Consider the following 10,599-nt stretch of genomic DNA (forward strand, 5'->3'; position numbering starts at 1 on the left):
GTCGTGTTACACTCATTCATACAGTTGTATCACTCATCCTATTACGATTTTATCCAATTTAATCGAAAATAATTCAGATTTACTGGCTTTTATAGAAGAAAATAACAAGTATTATACAATCTACACTGATGGCAGTAAAGGCAATGATTTTGTAAGAAGTGCGGTATATGATTCTCAAAAAGATGTTGCTCAAAGCTTTGCTCTCGATAAAAAGTGCTCCATATTTATAGCAGAGGTATATGCAGTTTTTGCCGCTTTAAAATCTATAATTTCTATAAATAATTGTAAATATTTTCTAATTTTGACAGACTCTTTGAGTCTTTTAAATAGCCTTAAGCATTCTAATATTAATAATTTTAAAACTAATTATATTATTTATTTAATTAAAGATACTGTCTTACGGTTGCATAAAAAAGATATAACTGTTGCCTTTATGTGGGTACCCTCACATAAAGGTATTACTGGTAACGAAAAAGCAGACAAAGCTGCATATGAAGGGATTAACACTCTTAATGTCAGAAATGTGGTACAGGTTCCTATGACTGATTATTATTATTATATCAATAACTCGATAAAATTTTTATGGACAGCATTATGGAAAGAAGATCAAAAATTGAAAGGAAAATGGTATGGTAGTATACAGGAAAATTTACATACAAGACCCTGGTATGATGAGTTGAATACTAGCTGTATCGTGAGTCGTGAGTTCGTTACCACAATCAACAGATTGCGCTTTGGGCATAACACTGCACCCGCGCACCTCGCTAAACTTAATATTATAACTAACAATATTTGCTCTTTCTGTAATAATAACGAGATCGCAGATATCAACCATATCTTTTTTAAATGCCAAAACCAAATATTCATTTTTAATAGACTAATATTGGCAAGTGAAATAATGGAAATTAGTGATCCCTCCCGCCGCCAGTTGTGTGATTTGCTCAAAAACAAAAAGTGTTATAGTGCATTATATAAATACATCAAAAATACCGTGGGGAAGATTTAAGAAAACAAGTGAAACGATAGAATAACATGTGAATTAGTGACCGTAAATAAGACTTGGCTTAAAGGTCTCGTTACCAGGCCATAAAATTATTAAAAAAAAAAAAAAAAGAAATGCACGTTCTTCACTTTCTTGTCGTCTATAATTTAGATATTTACCAATCTATTACCGGCTCAAAAAGCACTTACCTGCATCCATTATCTTTGAAGGAAATTTCCAAGAAATTCCAGGTAAAGAGAAAGAGTTTATAGAGTAACATAAAACGTTTATCAAGTGAAACAGCATAGTTCTGTCTGATAACATTTTGGTCAAGTTTCCTTAGACAAAACGATAAGTGTGAAGTGTGGAGGAAGGATGTTCTGCGTTTCACCCAACTTAAAGGGAAAATCCAGAACAACCAGTCTAAGCACTGACTGACCCAAAGAACAACGTTGATTTTTTAATGGAATCTCGCTGTTGTCCTGAAGGACTTTGACAGCTCAGCTCGGGCTGTTTCGTCCAGCGTAGTTATACCGGGAATGGGCTTTTCTCGCAACGAGGGCAAATCAGCCCTCGGCTTGGGCCATCGTACCTCTAGTTAGCTAGGCGTTACTCTAGTCTGAATAGGCCTTGCCGCGCTGGCTTTTAATTTGTCGTTAGCAATCGTGATGGAATTATCCGGATCCGTTAATAGCCGCAACGTCTAAGGTCGAGATGTTGTATTAGCGCGTTTCATGGTATTACGTCATCTAAGTGATTGTAGCCTCGGCTTGTGACTGTCGCTAGATATATTTTTTTTTTAAAGGCCCGTTAACAAAACATACAAACTTACAGAGAAAACACAACATTTAAATAGAAACATTACAATGATAAAACCGAATGAAATTATACATTAAAAATATAAGACAATAGACTAGATTAACAAATACAATTAATATGCGATTTAAAAAATAAATATATTTCTACTTTGCAATCGCTATTAGTTAAACCTTTCGACAACATACGAGTACCTTGATATTCTAACAAGGTGGGAATACCTTTACGCAACTGTCGCAACAAAAGACGAAACCGGTATGCGGAATAATATCCTATGAATTCACAATGGTTCCCACACTTAGTTTAAAAAACTAATCATTATTCAATTATAACGAGGATAACAGGTTTTGAATTTAAATATCAATTAATAGATTATATAATAGACTAGCCGATTCGACAGACGTTGTTCTGTTCACACGTCTTACATACAAAACAATCCAATAATGTTGATCATTCTCGACTCCGCTTGAACACCCAAAAATTTCATCAAAATCTTTCCATAATTACGAACACATGCGCAGATGTATCATATATACTTAACAACAACGACTCCATCAATACATATCGAATTAGCATTTATTATTAACACTATATTTTTTAGATTATGCAAAAAGATGTAAATTATTCAAAGACAAAAAATTGCTAATTTTATGAATAACACACACAACACGTAAACTTGAAAAAAACGTAAATCATAAATGTTTAGATAGAGGTTAGTTAAAAATGCCACGATAGGTACTTGATAATTCATAAATCTAAAATATATAAATTCACTATCTATTATACATCGATAAAAATAAAGATTTGTTTTTTATTAATAAAATATAGTTAAATTTCGAATTGTAAGCATAATCCTCGGTAGTATAGTGGTCAGTATCCCCGCCTGTCACGCGGGAGACCGGGGTTCGATTCCCCGCCGTGGAGATTTTTTTTTTTTAAACACATTTCTATTTTTCAATTTTTATTTCCATATATTGGTTTATGGATACTGATTTACTGAAATTAATAAAGTTTTTTTCGGGTTAACTTATGGCGATTTAAACAGACTAAAATTTTTAATTTACACGGCAACATTTATCACGGAATCTTATCAAACATTTATATTATTATACAGTTAGTAATTAACAGTTAATCACAAAACATAATTCCCCATTTACAATGGTCGGTTTAAAACCCTTTGGTAATATTATTATTGTAAATCCGATTACAGAATTAGGTACGTCGTTACCGGCTCTCAAAGGTTGCCATGGCAACGTGAAACTACTAGCGGTCAGGCTGACTCCTCGAATTCTCTTCAGCTTGTTAACTTGTCCATCTATACTAATATTATTAAAAAAATACATTTGTGGTTTTGTATGTATTTTTGTAATGTTTTCACTTTTCACACAAAAACTGCTCGACCGATTCCAAAAATTCTTTCACCATTAAAAGGCTTCATCATTCAGTGACTGACAGAGCCTATATTACATTTTTTTAAAATAGGGATCCCTAGTAAAAATGAAATATATTAACCTAAGGAGTAAAAAATATCCATTAAAAATCTCTCGCTGTGGAAACTATTGATGATTGATTGATATTATATAGAACGAAAAAATTTTGTACAGTAATACTAGTATCATAGAACGTATCAATATGTACAAAAATAATGTTTTACCAATTAAAAATTGCATGTTGGCTTATCCCGAGTCAGAACTCCAGAACATTGAAATACTTTGCAGCCACAAAACAAAACTACGTCAAATGCTGTATAGGGAAGTTCTGAGACGCTGAAGTTCTACAAATAAATATCTTCTCTATTACAGAAGAAAATTTTGCATTTTCGAATTTTTGTTTTTTAATGTATAAAAATCAAGCTAATAATTCAATCAATGCCTGTAAAATATATTTAAAGTTACTAATGTCGGACATTCTACGTAAACGATGTAACGCATTAAAAAATATATTAGATAAATATTCGTTGGAAAGTAAAATCTATATACTGATTAAAAAGGGTCTGAAAGAAAGTAATTAAACTCTGAAATAAATATGTAATAACAAAAATATATCTATAGTCCGACTTAATAGACTTTCCACCGCCACAAGATCGGTATCTACGCGAGTGCAACCGCGGGGCATTGCTAGTAAATATATATGTTTCATTCGAAGATCTTAGAAATTATAATTCATCTCACTATATAAAGTTATTGGAGTCTAGAGTGCAGACTTTTTCTGATTCAATAACAAAAACAAATAGATTGTTTTTTTAGTGGGGCAACCATCATTCAAATAGATTCAGTTGAATATTTTTTTATGTAATAGGAGACTCACCTGATGTTAAGTAATACCGCCGCCCATGGACACTCACATCGCGAGAGCGTTGCCGGCCTTTCAAGAAATGTTACGCTCTTTTCTTGAAGGACCCTAAGTCGAATTAGTTCGAAAATACTTCAGTAGGAAGCTGGTTGCACGTAGTGGTGGTGCGTGGAAAAAACTGCCTATTTCAAATGAAAAAAATCCCATTAGTTTCATTTAACTAAAATTACACAGTTTAGTATTACTAAAGTATTGTTATTGACGTTGTTTATTTTAACAAGATATACCAATAATACCAATAATATATACACATTGTTACATATACATTTCAAACATACTGTTAAGACTAAGGTATATATCTTAGTCAACGTAACAGCTTGTACCGCAAGTAATTATTCAGAACTAGTCATGCATTCCTAGTTTGAACTTGTTCCATACTAAATGTTAACAAATTCTTAATCCTTATTTGCACATAGGTAGAATAATATTAAAGCATTAGAAATAATCTTTGTTAATGATTTGTGTGCGTGTATCAATGCCACAGTGGCCGGTAAATGTGTTGCTGTCATGGATATTAAGTATTGCCAGTAATAAAAAATATTAAAATAAGGGGAATTTTAAGTCTTGCAGGCATACCTAATAGTTTATTGTAATGTCTTAATAAAAAGATGTATAGTATCTAGAAAATACAGTTCTTGGCTTAAATAAATGTGACACAAACTTAGAAACATGTGATATGATACGTTTTTTTACCTGTACTATTAATATAATATCTTTTAATATACCTAGCATTCAGAACCGTTCAATAATTAAAAGATTGCAAGATTGAATAATGGAAGGAACATTTTAGTTGGATTTTTATTACATGTTGGAAGATAGTAAAATTATTTATTGGACACACTAACAAAATTACAGAAAATAGCGACCATAGTACAAATTTCAGCAGCCGGCCAAGAAAAGTATAGTAGCACTGTACTTGTTTTTCTCATTCACAGACCATCAAATTAACATGAACCAGACATAATAAAGACAGTATTACTCTCATCAATGGACCAAGTTCTTTGCCTTTCGCATTAGGGATAAATTAATATCATCATTATCACCAAGTTACAACAATACTACTGAAAATTTATCAGATATATGTAGAGTTGTATTCTTTTTTCTTCAAACTAAATTAACATAAAACTAAAACAAACGAGGAGAGTACAGATTCACAGACTAGGTAAAGATTTTAGCAGGCGTTTTTTTTTTTGTCACAAATAGTCATTGTTAGCGAAAATAACAACAGTTACAACAAAGAAGACCTCTAGCGCCGAAACAGAACCTTAATTACAATATATAATTCACCTACTGATTAAACAAGGGAAAATACTTAATTATTAATGAGCACCTTATTATTAATAATAATAATGTTAATTCAATGAATTTCATAAACTTGATTTTTATAATAGTACTCGGGATACTGGTGATTTACTCGCTTCAGCATGGTATTACAATTTGTATACTTAAATATCTTTCAAATCAAATAATCAGAATAAATAATTAAGAATTCAAAAACTATACAGTGGTACGCGAAACAATAAAATGGACTTTCGAATTTATAATATTTGCATAACAAGGAAACAGTAAAATGCAAATTTAAAACCATTTACATTATTTATTCACGACTTTGATCCTACGAGAATAGAGACTTAGGGAGGCTTGACGCTACGCGAACCAAAACAAAATGGATGCGGTAATTTGTTACAATATTTTACTGATGCTATTTTATTTAGGATGGAGGACGCTAAGTATCTATCCAATTGGAAAGTGCAGGAGGAGGCTCTATCCAAAAGGGGTCCAATTCAGAAGGCAAAGAAACAGAAATAACAATAACTAACGTGGACTATATGTATAATAACAGACTCACACACATTTGATGTCTAATTTTTTACAATATAGAATTAATGTGGTTTTATTATTATTATTTTTTAGTTATAAAAGTAGAATAAGTAGCGTATAACCATTTTCAATAACGAGTTAGCATGGTCAAATTAAAATCCCTTCACGTGTTTTAGCTAGAACGCATAATTAATTAGTATCATTTACTATAAATATATAAATTATCAGGCATATGTTTTAAATAAACAATACCAAGAAAAAGTATTTATTTCTATTTTGGCTATTTTTATATAACATTGTCATCGTCGTATTACTTTTCATAGCATGATTTTTTTTTAAATACAATTTTCCCCATTGTATTTATAATAATGACACTTTATATATTATTATTAAGTATGTATATGGATGTCACCATTTCTCCAATAACATACCCAAATATATACAGCCGGTGTAGGCTTAGAGATTCGTCGGTAACATAAAAACGTATCTTTACAAAATACACACTCAACATGAAATGAATATTCTAAGAAGCGCCATCTAGTATCGAAATTTTAACAAAAAAAATTAACTAAAGGGCATCCAAATTTCGTCGCGTTGTCATCGCCACCGATCTGGAGCTAGATAATCAACTGAGCCATTCACAATTTACACTGAGCCATTGACGGGACACGCTCCGAACCCGCAATCTGCGATAATGATTTAATTCCCCAACTCTCCCTTTGTTTTCCGTAATTAGAACCGTACCTTTTTTACGTTTAATTTTGATTTACGGCCCGTTTGTGGGTTTATACTGGGGACTGTGATATTTCGTATGACTTATAGTGAAATAAAATACAGTGGCCATTCGAGGCCCGGACAAGTTCTTACGTTAAAACCTTGGAAAACTCTTAAATTGAAATCTTCCATTTTAAATTAAAAAAAATATATATAGTGCCATCTTTCGAGCATAAAAGAAACTATTTAATTTCCATAATCAGCATAGTTAATTAACGCAAGACTTCATATGAATTTTTTTATAGCATTTTGTCGTAAATGTCAATGATATTTTATTAAAACCCTTCTTTATAATATCTAACACTGCTTTATCTATATCTCTATCCACAGCATAAGAGCTTATACAAGCTGTATTCTATTTATATGAAATACTTAAAAAAAAATTGCATAAATAAAATACATATCTACTGGGTAAAATACTACAGAATTGCCCCAGTATATTGAAATTAACTTGTTTATTGCTTGAGAGTCACAAGTTCGAGCACTTAGTAAAATTATTCGTACCTACCGTTGATACTTTGAAGATAGTTCGAGAGGTTCTTCAGTACTTGAGAATATCTGTGCAATCATTACTCAATCTTGACATAGGTAACATTGGTATAAGCTAACAGTACTTGAACCAATCTCAATCGTTTTATTAAAGTTATCCTTATTTTTGACTTTACTTAGATAACTTAATTTGTTAAATTCACTGGACTTACGTCTACATAGTTTTACATATACTTTTGAGTAGACTATGTCCAACACGACTCTCCCATAAGCCCTGTCTCTTTATGATTATAATTGTACAAATTATAAATTCCTTATAATTAAAAAAATTCTATTAATACACAAACGGAAACGATAACATTACAACAAACAAAAAAACGTTTTACATAAAACAGTAAAATTATATAAATATAATATATAGATAACATATACAAATACTCTAGGACTTGAAACTTATAAAAAAGTTATTTTTTATGGAATTAAGTATTAAGATTGTTATGGAAGAGCTGGGAACCCTGACACAGGTATTTTTTTACTTAAAAGGGTTCCGAAATCCTACTCGAAATAAACAACTCGTACTTACTTGTAATGAATAAACACATTATTATTATTATTAAAAAATATTCATTACATTCGGTATTAGATTGATTGTTATGGGAATTATATTTATGTTTTCAATTAACTATTTAAATTTCAAAGTCACCAACACGTTCAGAGTTACCATTAACTCGTCTAGGTACATAAATCGGGGATTATTTTCGAGATAGAAGCATTTCAGTCACGTATCGTGGCTAAGCTCGAGATATAACTTACACTCAACTTCTTGACGTAGACGTCTAGCAGAATAATAGTTTCGTGGTAGATTCGGTGCACTAAAGTCAAATTTCTCTTCGCTACTTGCTGTTTAACTAGAAGCATATTTAAGGATATTTGTTTGTAAATTGTACTCACGAACGTTTAATTTTGATTAAAGGTAAGGCAGCCCGTTCCGTAATAAATTTATAGACACGTCAAAATTAAATCATCTTTAGTACCAAAAACAAAAATTTAAATTTTTTAATTCCAATCGGACATGAAAGCTACTTTGTTTATTTTTTATTTGTCTCCAGTCAATTTCTATTATTATATTATTTATTTTTAATTACGAATAATATAAGGCTGGAAGCATTGTGTATACACTGTGAGAAAACAGCTGGCTTAGAGGTAGAAACTTTTATTGTAGTGGGTGGAAGGATATGTGGGACTGTACATAACCACTAAACCCCCACGGCGCCACCAACAATAGACCGATTCAGGAACCAGTAACAGCGTAGACTTGTCCGCATCCCGCCATGCGATCAGCCGTTAAAATCACGACCTCCAACGGCCATGTTATAGTTATATAATAATAGTCCTTTAATCTCATTCTGTACTAGAAAGTAGTATCTAGTACAGCGGTATCTAATATATTTAGACAATGCACGTGACAATTTTGAAAATATATTAATCAAATCTCGTAAAACGTTCTAATTTGTTTATCAAAGCTTAACCCTAACGAAATATGATCCTGCTACAAGACATAATAATAAGTTTCAATTATTAGGTCCTTACATATGAAATTGGCGTATTTCGTACTGGCCACTTTAATCACGATGTTCTCCACTTTGGTAAGGAATTCCAAATTCAAATTTGTACAGCTATTTACTCATGTATTTGTGCTTCGATGACCGTCATTCATTTGTTTTTTTCTGTTTGCGTCACTCATTTTACAAAATGGAAAACTTAAAGTATCGCATTATTTACGAGTACGAGTTCCGCCGTGGCACTAGTGCTGCGGAAACGACTCAAAGGGTGAATGATGTGTATGGCGGTCATGTTGCAAAAGAAAACACAGTTCTTTTTTGGTTCCAACGTTTTCGTTCTGGAAATTTCGACCTGCAGAACAAGCCCCGTGGACGGCCTGAGACCCAAGTTGATAATGAGGTATTGAAGGCTATTGTAGAAGCAGATCCATCGCAAACCACGTCCGAGTCAGCTGCAGGCTGCGGTGTTAGTGATAACACTGTTTTAATTCACTTGAAGTAAATTGGGAAGATTAAAAAGCGAATTGACTGAAGCAAACCGGCAAACGCGCGTCGACTGCTGCGTTACATTACTGAACCGGCACAATAATGAAGGTATTTTAAACCGAATCATTACCTGTGATGAAAAATGGATTCTTTACGATAATCGGAAGCGCTCAACGCAATGGTTGGATCCTGGCCAGCCAGCCAAATCCTGCCCCAAGCGAAAATTAACACCAAAAAAGTTACTTGTAAGCGTTTGGTGGACTAGTGCCGGTATTGTTCATTGCAGTTTTCTCAAATCTGGCCAGACTATTACGGCTGATGTCTATTGTCAGCAATCGCAAACCATGATGGAAAAGCTAGCGGCTAAACAATCTAGGCTGGTCAATCGCTCCACGCCACTGCTACTTCACGACAACGCTGGACCACACACTGCACAACAGACGGCTATCAAAAGAAGAAGAAGAAGAAGAAGAAGAGCTTCAATTGGAATGTCTAAGACATCCTCCGTACTCCCTAGACCTTGCTCCAACAGATTACTATTTTTTTTTCGAAATTTGCACAACATCTTGCAAAGGAAAAAAATTAACTCTGATGGGGCAGTCCAAATCACCTTCACAGAGTTTATTGATTCCCGTCCGACTGTTTTTTTTAGTAAAGGGATCAATGAACTACCTATGAAATGGCAAAATTGCATAGAAAACAATGGTTCATACTTTGATTAATTAAATATATTATATTTAAAAATATTCGACTTTTTGTTCCTCCCATACAAAACGCCAATTTCATATGTAAGGACCTAATATTTTACGCCATCAATTCAAGATAGAATTTGTAATAAGAATCATTAAAAGTAATATAATTACTACTTGGAAATTAATGCGATTTAATAATGAATGTCTTGAAGTGACGGTTTTTATATTAATTGTAAATTGAACTGTGTAATTGGTTAATTCGAAGTCTAGACATCTTGATATTGACATTGTTGAGATCTAATAAACTTAATATGATTTAAACTTAGTCTAGATTTACTGAAATTACTATACGTATTTTGAACTTTAGACTTTCATTCTTCTATGTAAGCTCTGAAACTCTTTAACATTTAAACTTAGTAAATAAATATATTATGTACCGAAGTATTTTTTTATTATATCATAGGGGGGCACAAGAACCTGTGCCATGCGCAGAAAAGGAAGTCATCGCAACCCATGGACGCCCAGTGTAGTGGGTGCTTGCCGGCCTTTGAAAGGCAAGTATGCCCTCTAAATTTATACTAATGTTATAAAGAGAAAATCTTTCTTATTTTCGTATTATTTTTAT

At 32.4% G+C, this 10,599-nt stretch overlaps 1 non-coding gene across 1 annotated transcript; it reads left to right on the plus strand.

Moving 5' to 3' along the window:
• The first annotated feature begins 2,650 nt into the window (after positions 1–2,650).
• On the plus strand, positions 2,651–2,722 carry Trnad-guc. The gene has a single exon. It is a non-coding gene; the product is annotated as a tRNA-Asp (tRNA).
• Positions 2,723–10,599: the final 7,877 nt, after the last annotated feature.

Source organism: Pieris brassicae, chromosome 4 (genome assembly GCF_905147105.1).
Source record: "Pieris brassicae chromosome 4, ilPieBrab1.1, whole genome shotgun sequence".
In the NCBI taxonomy this organism is placed as follows: Eukaryota; Metazoa; Arthropoda; class Insecta; order Lepidoptera; family Pieridae; genus Pieris; species Pieris brassicae.